Source organism: Leguminivora glycinivorella, chromosome Z (genome assembly GCF_023078275.1).
Source record: "Leguminivora glycinivorella isolate SPB_JAAS2020 chromosome Z, LegGlyc_1.1, whole genome shotgun sequence".
Taxonomy (NCBI): domain Eukaryota; kingdom Metazoa; phylum Arthropoda; class Insecta; order Lepidoptera; family Tortricidae; genus Leguminivora; species Leguminivora glycinivorella.
Window position 1 is genome coordinate 4666583 of NC_062998.1, and position 16242 is coordinate 4682824.

The window sequence follows — 16242 nt, forward strand, 5'->3', positions numbered from 1 at the left end:
TTTCATTTTTTATTTTTGCACTTTGTTGGCGTGATTGATATACATATTGGTACCAAATTTCAGCTTTCTAGTGCTTACAGTTACTGAGATTATCCGCGGACGGACGGACGGACGGACGGACGACTAACGACTTAAGCTATATGTACTAAGAATCCTAACTAGTATTCAAAACTTAGGTATAGATATAGTTAAGTAATATACTGAACTCCCCATCGGCACACAAACCTCTTCAAGGTTTTGCCAACGATGGGTCTTGTGTAAGAAAGTGTAAATTTTCTTTTATTATTCAATAAATAAAAAAAAAAAAGTAAATTTTTATCCATACTAATATTATAAATGGGAAAGTGTGTGTGTCCGTTTGGTTGTCCGTCTTTCACGGCAAACCTAGCGACGAATTGACGTGATTTTTGAAGTGGAGATAGTTGAAAGAATGGAAAGTGACATAGGCTACTTTTGGTCTTTTTCTAACCCCTTACTTCCCTAAAATGGGGGGTAGAAGTTTGTATGGAGCATTCCGGAATTTTCGAATTGAACGCGAGCGAAGCCGCGGGCAGAAGCTAGTAGAAAATAATCTTTTCCCCTCACTAGCTCGGAAACACGTGTTTTGTCCTTTAATACCAGCGGGTAAAAACGCATTTTATCCACTAGTGGGTAAAGTAATTTGACCTTGAATAAAGTCAAATTAACTGCTTTAAAATTGATAAAAGTAGGTGAATCTAGTAATAAAGATGATTTAACACCTGTGGAACTACTGGAAGCAGTGATAAACGCATTTTTTGCGTTGTAGTTTCCTCGCTATAATGAGGGGAAAAGTTTTGTGTTACACTCGGGTGCAAATGTATTTTACTTCTCGTGTGTTAAAAAACTCGCAAGTTCAGGATTCTATTCTCGAACCACTCGCTTCGCTCGTGGTTCAACTATAGAATCCTTTCACTTGCTCGTTTTTCAATTCCACACTCGGCGTTAAAATACAACTTTGCCCCCTTGTATAACAAATAACTATTAGGTATAATTTAGAAAATGTACCTAGTTTCTTCATGCATGTAGAAATTTAATTCATTGTAACTTGGAAGTAGTAGAAATGTTATTCATTTTGTAACAGTGCAACTGGGCCATTTTTAGGGTTCCGTAGTCAACTAGGAACCCTTATAGTTTCGCCATGTCTGTCTGTCCGTCCGTCCGTCCGCGGATAATCTCAGTAACCGTTAGCACTATAAAGCTGAAGTTTGGTACAAATATGTATATCAATCACGCCGACAAAGTGCAAAAATAAAAAATGGAAAAAAAATGTTTTATTAGGGTACCCCCTCTACATGTAAAGTGGGGACTGATATTTTTTTTTATTCCAACCCCAACATGTGATATATTGTTGAATAGGTTTTGAAAAATGAATAAGGGTTTACTAAAATCGTTTTTTGATAATATTAACATTTTCGGAAATAATCGCTCCTAAAGGAAAAAAAAGTGTGTCCCCCCCCTCTAACTTTTGAACCATATGTTTCAAAAATATGATAAAAATCACAATAGTAGAACTTTATAAACACTTTCTAGGAAAATTGTTTTGAACTTGATAGGTTCAATAGTTTTTGAGAAAAATACAGAAAACTACGGAACCCTACACTGAGCGTGGTCCGACACGCTCTTGGCCGGTTTTTTTTAAAGTTGTCCACTCCACTTTTTTTTGGATTTGGAAATTTTTATTATGTGGTTTCCACTCAGAACCGCGAGCTCTTTCAATCCTGATAGGAGAAAAAAAGTGTCCCAAGGTTTTTTTCCCATTCCGTTACCATTTTTTCATACATTTTGTATGGCGGTAACGAAATGGAAGGTTCGAAAAAATGCATGGAAATCTTGGGACATTTTTTTTCTCCTATCAGGATCGAAAGAGCTCGCGATTCTGAGTATGAATCGCGTAAAAAATACCCATGTTACAAAAAAACTGGGGTGGACAACTTTGAAAAAAATGGCCCAACTATAAAGTCTTATAGTTGAAAATAATATGGTTATGTTAGTGGAATAAAATTATTAGTAATTATTTTGTATCGTGTTGTCTTAATAGTAAGATGGGTATATTTAAGTACTAGCTTTTGCTTGCGGCTTCGCTCGCTTTAGAAAGATAAAATGTAGCCTATGAGTGAATTGTGCGAAATGTAAAATGTAATTTAATGTTTTACCTACAATTAAGTACCTACAATGTACTACTATAAGATGTTGACATGTAACACTGGTGTTATTAATAAATTATTGTATTGTATTGTATTGTATTGTATGTCACTTTCCATCCCTTCAACTATCTCCATTTAAAACATCGCGTCAATTCGTCGCTGGTCGCTCCGTTTTGCCGTGAAAGACGGACAAACAAACATACACATCCATTTATAATATTAATATGGATAGGTAGGTACATATAAAGAGTGGATATGTAAGCAATGATCATCAGTCTTAATTTTGTAAAATATAAGAAGTTATCTGTAATATATTTAAGAATTGGATATATCAATATCCAATAAAAAAGGTAATAAGGTTTTTGCAAAAATTTCATTTTTGCACAAGCTTTTATCACCGACTGTACCTTTCTTTCGACATTCATCTACTGCTCTCCGAGACGTTTCTAAAAACCCCTTACTCGGTGGGATACGACGTTTCATGACAGAGTTCCTATGACCACCTTTCTGTTCCATCATCAGATGAGCTCCATGATACCATAATATTGCATTGTCACGTGATTTATTATACATATGTGTGCAAAATTTCAGCTCAATCGGAAACCGGGAAGTGGGTCAAATTTAGCTTCTACGTTTTGACGCATACTAACATATTAACAAGGCAAGTTGAATAAAAGCTTGTAAAAAGTTATCTGTAAAATATGAACTTACATATCAGCTAAGGCCTAAATTTGAGAATTGGATATCGTCACTACTTTTAAAAAATCTCGTATCTCACGCTGCTCCTCAAAGTTAAAACGCATTAAGTTTATATGCATTCCATACATACTTAATACAATTTTCTTTTCATTGACAGACGAAGATACAAGTTTTTTTAAAAGTAGTGACGATATATCAAAACCTCAAAAAAGGTAAAAAAGTAGCAACATAAAAAATGCACTCCCTGATTTAAAACAAGGTTAATTTTTTCCACAGTTCCCTAACCCCTGTGAGACGACCAAGAATCGCGTGCTACAGTCATTCGACTTCATTTAGTCAAAAATATGAATACGGCCAAAGCGCCAGAAATAAGTATACAGAACTTTAAAGCTAGTACATTAAGGTATACATATTTTTATACTGAGTAAGGTATACATATCTTTGTGGCGCTCATTCGAATGCATTTAGTAGGATCTTTATTCCGATTTCTAAAGAGCAGAGCACTAACAATAAGAACTGGAACCCAGGTCCCCTAGACCAGTTCTTGACAATAAAAAAACGTTGATGTCTGAGATTTGCTCGAATTGTGGAGCTCAGTTTAAAGTACCCTCGGTGGAGGTTAGTTTTTGGGGTTCCGTGTTCGATTGGGCTACTTTTCTTCTTCCTAGAATTCAGCAATTTTAGCATTCCTTGGGCTGTGTCGTTGCAATTTTTATTTCAGCGTTTAGAGCATCAGCGGTTATTTTTCTGTTTATAATTCTGCGTTGCCTTAGATACAGATCCTCTTACACCAGCCAATTTTCAGAAAACTCTCGTTTGAACGGGACAACGGTAGATTATTTCATGGATAATCAAATCAAGGTACCTACGTATTCAATCAAACGCACAAACGCTTACGTAATATCGTTATTGTAGAAAGATCTCTCTATCGCTTTTCCGTATTGGCGCGACAGAGCCAGAATGCGTTTCGATCGACGTCTAGCGTCAAAGATTTTAAGAACTGTCAAAACAAAATGAAACGATTTGCGGATGTGAAATCGAGTAGTCAACTCACTTACTTCATATATTTCTATCCGAATTATTAAATCGATATTAGATTTAAAAATAACTACGGTCCATGTTTTTTTCCGTTATTTAAATTTTAACGCTTTTCGATTTCGATTAAATAACAATCAACACTACCATAACTTAATATAGGTATAATGAAGAAATAATATAAAACTAAATATATAATGAAGAAGTCATAGAAACACTAAAACAGTTAAATAAATAAACATGTAATAAGAAATTTTTACACAGATTGACCGACTCTCTTAGTAAGCTCAAGAAGACTTGTGGTTACTCAGACAACTATATACATATATTGTATACTTATAGGTATATAATTACATTGAAAACATCCATGACTGCAACAAATATAAGTGCTCATCACACAAATAAATGTAGAATTCAGGACCGCGGCTTAGCAGACAGGGTTACCAAGCTCGGTAGTAAAATCGCAAATAAAATGGCGGTGTTCATAAAAGTACGGAACCTTAGATGCCCGCGTTTGTCTCGCACTCGCCAGTATAGTAAGATGCCTGCACCCCATCTCAAATTGAAAAGAAAATCGCGTCGTGTACGCGAATTCTGCATATTGTTATAAACATTGGTTAGGCACAGCAGGCGTCATTCAATGTACGTATAATCATACAGTCAATTTGGTACGAAATTTTATATTAATGCGAATAACCAGACTGAAATCGGGCATTATGTTTTACATAATAATACTCGATTGACGTATAATGAGTTTTTGAATTTGGCCTATGGATGATTAGTTCGCAATTTGTTATGTTAATCATGTTTTGTTTGAGAATTGGAGTGTTTGCGAATTTAATTTGGATTAAAAGGGTTTAATTATGATTTTAATTTTAGTCGTAATAAAGTTCTTACATGAATTTATTTTGCAATTTTTAGTGGTTTGAATTTATTTTGGTTGTTACTGGTATTCTTTGATAACGTTGAGGTTAATCGGATTACGGTGATATAAATAAAGTTACCGAAGATTTTTTTACCTGTGTTCTATTGAAACCGCAAGACAGTGATATTATTATAAGTACGTCATAAAAAAATATTAGTTGGCCTGAAAATTTTAATTCACTAAAAATAATATGCGGCAAATAAATGCTCTAAAATTCCTAAGCTTTCTAAAAATATGATTTTCATTTTCAAGACGCCTTAAATCCCTCCTTTTAGCTCAAAGCCGTTAGGTATTTATATAGCTCCCCTAACGGTATCATTTATCATTCAATCGTCAGATTATTGAAGACGAGTTAATATTTCGCTGTCGAGTCCAAGGCACTATCTTTCCATTGAAATTTATAAAATTTACAGCATACTCCTAAAAGTTACCACTCAGTTGTTCCAAGTAGTGGTAAAAAGTGGCCATTTTACCCAGTAGTTACTAAGACACCATCAATATTTTGCTAGGGCTTAATGGGGACTATCTTTTTTTTTTTGCTCACCAGTTGGCGCCACTGTTGAGTAAGGTCCAGATATATAGTTGTCGTAGTTAAAGGCGACTTATATGATCAGCGTCGAAACAAAGTTTTGAATCTCATTAATTAATTGTAAATAATATCTAGATTATTAATTGTAAATAACTTATTATCATATTTTTGCGCCTCTTTCTCTTAATTCCGCTTTCAAAGCGTTCACATTCATCGCCAAATAATCCATATTTGCGATAATTTCACTAAGGAGATCAGTTTTCAACAGGTAAATTGAAGAAATTATAATTTATGTCACGAAGCCCGCCAAAACCAGTAGTAGTAGTACTTTTTTGGACCTCACGCGACTTATACAATACACAGTGCTTTAACAAGTAATTGTAAGTTATTTAATAATTTCTGTAAATTACCAAAGTCCTAACTGACATTCGCCAAGCGATAGTAGCGCTAGAGACACGAGTTATAACTAGTTTGAACCGCTTTTCAGCGTTTACCCCCACTACCAATTAAGCTCAAGCTAACTTTTAAGTGGAAAGTCCTTGTGCACTTTGAACGGGGTGCAGGTTACATTTTGTAGTTTCTTGGATAAATACACTTGAGGTTAGTGATGTGCAAGTTGCAGAAACTTTCCAAAAAAATCTTAAATTTCTTGAAAATTCACGAAACATTCACGAAAAATAAAGGGAATTTAAATTTATGAAATGGAAAGTTTCCACCCATACAATTGACCATACAGATTATGGAAAGTTTCCGAAGTTTTCCTATGTGAAAATTTCAGAATTTTGGAAGCTTTCCGTGGACACATCAGTACTTGAGGTCAATTAATGTGGGTCTTTTTGTAGCGACGTTTTAAATACACAGTCATATTTATTTATGGCCGTTGACCGTTTCTCAAGGAGAATGTATTACCCGATCAGACGACTTATTAAAAGTTTCTTAACGCTTAATAAAAAGAGAAATGTATTTACTTGTCTGCTGGATGCCGAATGAGTTGTGGGCCAAGATTACCACAGACTGGCAGCCCAGGCCATTACGGCAGACTAGCGAGCTAAACTCTTGTTTGACAGAATGACTGAGGGCTGTTCAAAGCCGGGAAGAATGGAAAAATCGGGAAAGGTCTTTGCCCAGCACTGGGACACTGTAGGCTCTCAGTAATAAGATATATTTGGCATTGGCACTAGTTTTAAGAAAGCGACTGCCATCTGATCTGACCCTCCAACCCGAAGGGTAACTAGGCCATATTGAATTGGGATTAGTCCAGTTTCCTCACGATGTTGCCTTTCTACGAAAAGCGACGGGCAAATTTTCGAAAAACTCATTGGTACGAGCCGGGGTTCAAACTCGCGTCCTCCGGATTGAAAGTTGCACGCTGTTACCACACCTCGGACAGTGGCGATCGAATATATGAAAGCGTCGCGTCCCTAGCACACAGTCTAAGCTCGTGTAGGTGAACGCGTACTATGCTAGTATGAGTGAAATATGACAGGTCGACTCTTCGCGTTTTTGACAGGCGCTAACTGTGAGGTAACCGGCACTTTCAGCGGGGAGCGGGAGTGGCCATACTGTACGATAGTACTCTTTATTATATACTTATATGTGCTTTTACCGCCAGACCACGAGCGCTTGCTAGCTGATTAAATAATAAATAAATAACATACAAAATTATGTACACATGTTGTGCATGACTCTCTAGTGCCTACAAGGGTAGTTCACGGCGGCTGCCCGCCCGGTATTTGGCTAATTAGAACAGGTATAGCATGAAATTAATGAGGGACATCACATTATGAGCGTGGGAAGCGATTTCTGACATTGTTGGTCAAAGGTCGAGTAGGGGATGCGAGTCTAGCGCCACTTCTGATATTTTCTTATATTATGTTATTTCTACTCCCGTGTTTTTAACCCCCGACGCAAAAACGAGGGGGTGTTATAACTTTGACGTGTCTGTCTGGCTGTCTGTTTGTCTGTCTGTGTGTGTGGCTGTATGTGGCATGATAGCTCCCGAACGGATGAACCGATTTAGATTTAGTTTTTTTTTTGTCTGAAAGCTGAGCAAGTCGGGAGTGTTCTTAGCCATGTTTTATGAAAATCGGTCTACTATGTCGCGGTCGGGGGTTTTTTCAAAATTTTAATTTTGTGGTTAGGTTATTTAAATTATTTTCTGTCATATTTGGGTAGGTGCACTAAAACATATGTAGTAGTAGTAGTAAACCAACCATTCAAGAGCATCTTTTTTTTAAACACCAAACGTAATAGAAGATTGTCTATTGCCATGGTCCCCTACTTTCCAATAGGGGGCGCGTCTTTATCTATGGTATAATCTATGACATATGGTCGCGGCAACCATGTAACTGGCAGCTTGCCGCCGTGGTGTGTTTTCGTTTTTTTACCAAAAAGTGGTTGATAAACTATATGTCTTATATGAATGTAATATCAATTTTTTTACATATTCGATTTTTGTCTACATTCATCAGAATTCAGAAGAAGTACCTGCACTGTTTAGGTATGTGATATCTTAGGTTTAGGTTAGGTAATTTTTACTTTATAGTGTATGGTGTTAATTTACGTCAAGTTTCTTAGAAAGTTAACTCGGAAAGTCATCACTTATGTTAAATGACGAAAAAACACGTAAAAATTGTTTCTGACTGATACTTTCTTTGAATTTATCTTTTTTTCACATATGGTTCTTTTTTCGATAGACAAGACGTGATTAGTAGTTCATGTGCTCTGCCTACCCCTTTATGGGATACAGGCGTGATTATATGTATGTATGTATGTAAGACGTGATTTCTCTAAATTTTAACGCCATATTGAAAACTAGGGGGTCATGCATGTAAGTTCCCAAATTTATTTCCCTAATAATAATATCGGTTAATAATAAAGGCTGATTTATTTTTAAATTCTCCAGAAAAAACTGGCAGATGTCAAAGATGCAGCACCCTCTTTAAATTAAGCCATTGTTGCACGATCGGGCCGCCATCAGAATTGGAGTAGGCCTTACAATGGTTGTACGTCGAAGACGTTGTATTGTTAACCTTATAATTCACGATAAGGAAGTGTGCGAAATTGTCCCTTATTAAACCTACACTTAAAAATGTACCCTATACATACACGCACATAACTAGGGTTTCAATGTGAGCGCGCGAATATTCCTGATCTATTTTTTTTGTCTTGTATGACTTGATTTATATTTACGTGGGAAACTGTGGACAAGGGTGGCTGATTACTTATTGATATTTATAAGCCAGGGTGTCTTGGCTGTTTGATTTCCGATCATGGTCGTGCGATAATTTAAAAAGCTAAGCTACTTTTTTTAGTCCACTGGGCGTTGGCGCTGACCTTTCGGCCAGTATATATGAAGGCTGGACCTTAGTGTATATACATACTGGTTTACTGCGCCCATGTAAGACCTTTTATGTAAGTTATATAACAGTAATATTCGGAATTTTATAATAAGATACGGGATAATTAGTACATTCATAATTATGTTAAGATGCAGAAAAATTACTGTAAATTAAACGATACGTGTACAACTTGTAGGTTGTAGGTATATTTTATATATCACGTATGTAATTGCATATAGATAGAAGAAATAAGTTAATCTATTTGAATAGGAGCCGAGCGTTCGTCTCTAGTGTTCATAATTTTTTCACCACACCAACTGTTAAAGGCTTACTTTGCTATTCGAAAACAGATAGCAAAATTGCATTTTATCCACAAGAGTGCAAAGTAATTTCATACAAATTTTAACTTGATGTCTTAAGCTAGCTGTTAGAATTAACCTATAAATGATGATTTTGAATCATAAATATTGAATAAATTGATGGATTTGATTTAATTTGATGTTTTATAGTTAGTATTTTGTTCGTGTTGGTGTGGTGAAAAATTTTGTGTTTCACTCGGTGGCAAAGTTTGTTTAACCTTCGTGCCTTGAAACCCTCGCAACGCTCAAGATTCCACTTTTTGAACCACTCGCTACGCTCGCGGTTCAATATTGGAATCTTTCGCTTGCTCGGGTATCAATATTGGCACGTGCGGTTAAACAACTACTTTGCCCCCTTGTAAAACAAATAACTATTCTATTGTTGTAATTAAATAATTATGACGTACATTTTTTATGTTTTCGTTGACTTACAAAAATTGACGCGCAAGAGCTGCAAGCTGTGAGTAAGGACGGACTACCTAGATGTTTTAACTGAGTTCGTTTGTCAGTAAGATGCGTTTGCTTGATCTATGATATATATGAAATCTGTGCCTGTAATAATTCTTATTTTGTTAACGTAGTCTCAAACATGGAAATTAAAATTACCTAGGAGGGCGATTTTTGAATCTCGCATACGGGATTTTGTCACTAAAATACCGGTTGAAAACGGTGACTTGCCTATTATTTTCAGTGACAATTTTCTGAATTCGAACGCGTGAGACTCAAAAATCGGCCCGTAGTCATGAATTTTCTTTCAGGTATGCCACGCTTCGGTAATAAAATAAAAGTTCTTAAATGTAATAAAAAAGTCGTCAAACTTAGTATTTAAAGGTATTTAAAGATGTTATAATTTTATTATTGTTATAACGCCATAAAATTTTACGACTGCATGATGCAAAAGCAAACTGAGTTACAGTAACTCAATAATATAACAGTAAAATATTTTACAATCGTTTTTTGGTTCACAACCGCGATCGAAACGCAATGTTTTTTTTTTCCGAAACTCCCCTTAAGATCGATTTATTGTTGGCTGTATGCCCCTGTTTCTAAGTCATTTATTACGCAAAAGAAAAAGTTTGTCTATTGTCATTTTTGAAATAAGAACTCGTTCCGGAGTGGTGCGATTTTTCAACTTTTTTTTCTGGAAAAGGGTTGACCGGTATTTGTTATTGTGTCGAAAATAGGAATTGTTATTTCACAAATATTGACTCCGCGAACAGCGGAGCGTGAACTAGTTCAAAACAATCCGGATTGGTCCGTTAGTGCTTTTCCAGGTTTTGTTTGCGGCCGAGGTAATTCATTTAGGCTGTTTGGTTTTCGAATTTCCTGGATGAAAGTAACAACCGCTTTTTGCTGAGAGTATGAAGAGTCGGACATGATTTCCGGGTTTTCTGGCCAAATATTTAGCTAAGTAATGTATTTTCAAGTTATGAAATAATATCTACAGATAAACCAGTTAATTCTACACAAAAAAATCGTACTTAAATAAAAAAAAATTGACGTCCTCACTGTCACATTTTTCGACCATACTTCAACTATTCACTAACAAGCCCAGGTGTCAGTACCACGACATTGTGCTAACACGTCCATATTTTACTGCCCACCGGTGGCCTTTAAATCATGACGATAAGCGCCATCTTTGGTCAAATGTGTGTAGTTATACACGGTCCCCTTAACCTCTGATCGTCGATTCGTTGGACCTTGGTTCCCAGAGTTATTTGTTTTGGATTAAGACTTCAGGGGATTACGGTTGGAAATGTGATATAATTTCATACAGTTCAGCGGTAATCGTGGATAATTGGTTTAGGTAAATTTCTTTGGAATTCGATAACAACGCAAAACGTTACTTTGACGTTTTTAAAACGCGGGGATAAAATCGTTCAGGATTTGTAGGCGATGTGAAAATAAAATACGATACGCAGCAGTAGTTTCCTCGCACAACTTATCAACATTTCGATTTAATTTAATGTAGGCAGTTAGTAGTAAGTAGGTAGGCAGTAAGTAATTTAAAGTTGTAGTGTAGGTAGTAAGTAGTTTATATTATTTATGATTTTGAGCAGATGTCTAGCATAGAATTCAAAAATATATAGGTATATTAGATAATATAATTTGGTCGTTCTGAATATTACTTTAATAGTTATTTGTTATACAAGGGGGCAAAGTTGTATTTTAACGCCGAGTTTGGAATTGAAAAACGAGCAAGTAAAGGATTCTATTTGAACCACGAGCGAAGCGAGTGAATATTACTGTAACACAAAACTTTTCCCCTCACTACAAGGAAACTACAACGCAAAAAAATGCGTTTATAACTGTTTCCAGTAGTTCCACAGGTGGTAAATCATCTTTATTACTAGATTCACCTACTTTTGTCAATTTTAAACCAGTTAATTTGACTTTATTCAAGGTCAAATTACTTTTCCCACTAGTGGATAAAATGCGTTTTTACCCGCTGATATTAAAGGACAAAATACGTGTTTCCAAGTTAGTGAGGGGAAAAAATATTTAAGTTGCGAAAAAGGATTAAAAATTTGCATTAAAAGTCTTTGAATTTTAGCCGCTTCCATCAGTAAGTTCCTATTCCTACATGAATTGCTTCCTCTTTTTTTTAAGTCGATTCCAAAGACAATATCTTTTTTGCGCGTCAACCCCCAAGTAATCTTCTAATCAAAAGCGCGTTCCGTTTTTGAATATTTAACAAATAAATTACAACACTACAACATTAATTATGCGTGTGGCCAAACACGAAATTACCTTGATCCCATAACAATTTTAAAGTGGACGTAAGATGCAGCGCCTTTTCCAGCCGCAAAAGTTAATTTGTTAAGACTATTTAAACTTTTGTTTCTGACAAATTTAAGTTTGCAGTTCCAAAAGGCGCTGTAGCTTAGAACCGCTTTGAAATTGTTACGGGGTTCCATATTTTGCCACTGGCATGAATAAGTTTGTGGTTTTATTAAAAGAAATAAAATTTCAATGACAATGAGATTTTACGATTTGCTTGACGCAAGGAAGTGTCATGAAGTGAAGTGATTGTTCTTGTTTTGAATATGGAACGATTTGTTTTTATTTTTTTATGAGTGACAGTTGTCTAATTGTTTATTTGAAGGGAGCGTGTGCTTGAGTTTGTTTCAATTTTTATTTATTTGCGGCTTAAGTGTATGTACTTATGTTGTCTGTTAAAATTAATAGTAAGTTTATATTTGTTTTACCCGTTTGTGTTTTATAACTTAAATAATTTTGTTTTCCATCCGAATTTTTGGTGGAGCATGTAAAAGTAATTATAGATCACAAAGTTTTTGCTATAATGTGTAAAGACTGTAATATGGATCATTTTCTAGGTACCTATGTTATTATAATAAGTTAATAACTAACGTTATATTACATTTTTACATGGATTATGGGTTATTTATTAGACCTTATGAATACCATATAAAGCTAGCACCGCATAAAAACTTCCTTTGCAAAATTGCTAAACCCGACCATAAAAAACCTAATGAGTCTCAGACCCACTAGACTGTAAAGCAAAATTCTCACAATAAAAAACCTACTTTCAAAACTGCAAAAAATCAACACGGTTCGTTGACTGCAAAGGGTGCCTTATTAAATAAAATCTATCGCGGTTCTTTTCTCCCTCGTGGGTTTTGCGTATGTTTTGTCTCTTTCCCTCTAATTAAGGGCCCCAGTGACCCGTGAAGGTAAGAACTCGTGAGAAGGCATGATCCTTTGTTTTACTTTTATTCTCTGTTAAGTGCATTAAAGGGCTATTATGTGTGTGGTTGATAGCTTGACTTTCGCTTGTGTTTTGTATGGTGCCCAACAATGACCCTTGGGCGGCTTTTGTTCTTTATTTTTTATTTTGCGGATCTATAACAGTGTAATATTTGATCGAAAGAGAAAATTCACCCTAGTAATGGATATGATATAGCTAAATTTGTATTTGATTAAGGTTTTGTTGAGAAGCAAAGGGTGCTAAGGTACTAACAGTTCGTTAACACAGTCTTAATTTTATTGTATTATTATTGACATAAATATGTATAAAGAATTCTTATTTAAAAACAATCTTCATAATAAATAATTGCATGCAAGTGTGTTCACAAATAATGTGCATGATATCCGTATCATGTTTTAGATTTACTGAAGTTCCTATATTTTATTATTGAAACTTACAGATAAAAATAATTAATACCTATTAAATGATGATGTAGCTTCAAAATAATTAAAAGCATATAAAATCGTGTAAAAATAATCGCTTAGCCAAATCGCATCGCTGTTGATAGAAAAAATCGCTTCGCATCTCGAAATGTTGCTATTTTTCATTTAACTGTATGGTATGAAAAATATGAAACATGTCGAACCGTACAAAGAAATAAATATAATACAAATAGATATATTAAGTATTACTTAGTAATTTTACTTAGGTGAAGAGCGTTTTAAAAAAAAATAAGACGATTTTTTAAAACCCTGGTAAAAAAGTTAAAAAATCGCAACACTCCGGAATGAGTTCTTATTTCAAAAACGACCATAGACAAACTTTTTCTTTTGCTTAATAAATTAGTTAGAAACAGGGATGATACAGCCACCGATAAAAATAATAGACTGTTCGCTTGGTGGTAAGCGACCACCGGCTTCCACGGAAGAATTGTTAGTGCGTTGCCTACCTATTAGTAAGAAAATTAAATAAGTATGTGATTTTGAGACTTATAAAGATTTTCATAATATGGTGAAAGTTTTTAAATAAGATATGGTTACGACTCGTATACATATTTTTTCTGGGAAGTCTTAAAAATAGTAACAGTCCTATATATAATATAACAAGTTCGTCTAATACCAATTAATTATAATATATATTATATATTATGTGGTTTGTCAGGATCGTAGTAAATGGAAATCCGTGATCACTGCCTACCCCTCTGGGAATCAGGCGTGATTGTATGTATGTATGTGTATATTATGGTCTTATCTTATACTAATATTCAGTGAACATATGAAAATCAAAGTCTGGACACCGATGGTTACATAGATAAGAAAACATATGCTTTATGACAAACATTTTTTACTAGCGCACGCGCGTAAGTAGATAGTTATATGTATTTCTTAAATAAATTTTATTTTTGAAGTTTACTTTAAAAGTATCCTTATGTATGGTGTATCTGATACACCAAATTAAAAATGATGAATTATTTCTGTAACTAATGTATATGTATGATAAATATTAATCAAGTATTAAAATTTATTTAGGTAAAAAAATTAAAAATGAGCCAATGAATACTTCATTTACCCCCTTTTTCAACAAATAGAACTACTATACTCTGTCAAACAAGTCTGTCAGTAAATAAAAACAAAGAAAACTATAGGTATCCTTTTCTCTAGCACCCTAAAGAAAAGGATGCACATAGTTTTCTTTGTTCTTATTTACTAACAGACTTGTTTGACAGAGTAATAAATTGCTGTAATCATCTGTTAAGATTTGTGCCCCTTTAACGACAAAAAATAAAAATAAAAATACGGGAAAAAATATTCCCTGCTTCGTGATCCAACACGGTTTGGTGGTAATTACTGGGGTTTTCTCACCAGTATACAAGACAATGGTTAAAAGTGAGTGAGTTGGTAATAGTAAATTACCACTGAAAACAACTTGGTAGGAACAAGTAGGTGCAAACTGTTTTTTTTTTACTGATATAAACATTTTTGCGCTGAAACAATTTCACTTTTTTTATTTCTTAGTTGGAAAAACCTATACCGAATTTGTCCTTAAACACAAAGATGAAGATAAAAAAAAATACGTATATTTCCACTCTTTTTCTACAGCCCGTATTATATTGATATTGAAATAACGTTACTGAGTTATGGATTTTTTCTATGTAAATAAGTATGTATTTATCTATTTAAGTATGTATATCGTCGCTTAGTAGTTAGTATTAGTACCCATAAAACTTGTACTTACAGCTTTGCTTAGTGTGTGGCTAAGTTGTGTCCCAAATATTAAAAAAAAATGAGCCAATGGTCCTCAATATTTACGGCTATTGGGAAAAAACTTTATTCCATTGAATTAATACATTAAAATAATTCAATTATGTACGGTCAATCAACAAAAATTGAATAAACATATATACATGTGTGCAAAACTGTTCACCTAGCATTTCTGCATACCTACAGCAATGTATACAAAAATTGCAAAAGTAACAAGTTTATTTTTTTCTATACACCAATTTCTCAACTATTAAATAATATTCTATAATCCATAGTCACTGAAATATTTTTTGGTTTTGCCTAGTGTTTGACACTATAACTTACCTCATCATTTACCTACTTAAGGTAAGTATACCTACTTAATTTAATCTCAAATATTAAAATATAATAAGTACCGTCAATATAAACTGAACACGTGGTTATCTCAATAAAGTCTTATAAAACCACACACGAAACCCCCTCTAGGACTATTTAAAAAATAAATTTATCACATTATTATGCACCAATTTTACATCAGAATGGTTTAAGATGATTTAAGATTCAATTTAATGTCATGCGACGATTAAAGAAATGGCTTCCTATTTACAACCCAAATTTTAATTGTCATTTAAATCAAGTGACTTGCTTAATTTTTAATTTTAATGTGTAACTACTAAAGTTAAACATTATTCCGAGTTCAATTTATAAAAAAAACTTAGAGTACTTAAAAAAAAAAACGCCATAGAGTTTTTAGCCAAACTTTTTTTGTCTTAACTCAAGACTGTATCTCTATAGTCACTTTACACATAAAGATTATTCGGACCGCCAAAGTACAAGACAACCGCCAACTATTCAAAAGTCGCACAAAAAAAACAATTTATTATGCACTCAAATAAAACTTACCGAAAATGCGCACTTTCCACAATAACAATCCTTATATAAACACACACGCAACATTCGACATTCGAAAATTCGTAACTGGCCGCACGTTGAAATTAAAAGTAAGAATTAAAAAGTTATTCGCGCATGCGTACCGTGCTTACGCGCGCAATGCCCGCGCTCGAATAATTCAAAGAACAGCACTTACCTGGCCGCGTGCTTGTATTGCTTATTTATACACATGCGAGTCGAACATATCACAACCAGTGCTAGCGTGGCCTTTGGTACCTTAGCAAGTCTTCGTGATACTAGCACGTCTATATACTGGTTCTAATCCGACCGACTAAATGAACGATTGGAA

The 16242-nt window shown here is 34.4% G+C and overlaps 1 protein-coding gene across 1 annotated transcript in view; it reads right to left on the bottom strand.

Moving 5' to 3' along the window:
* LOC125240727 overlaps positions 1-16038 on the bottom strand; it is a 90411-nt gene extending 74373 nt beyond the window's left edge. The window contains exon 1 of the mRNA XM_048148762.1: positions 15906-16038. The gene's annotated coding sequence lies outside the window, so the exon portion shown is untranslated. The remainder of the gene's footprint in view (positions 1-15905) is intronic.
* Between the last annotated feature and the right edge of the window lie 204 nt (positions 16039-16242).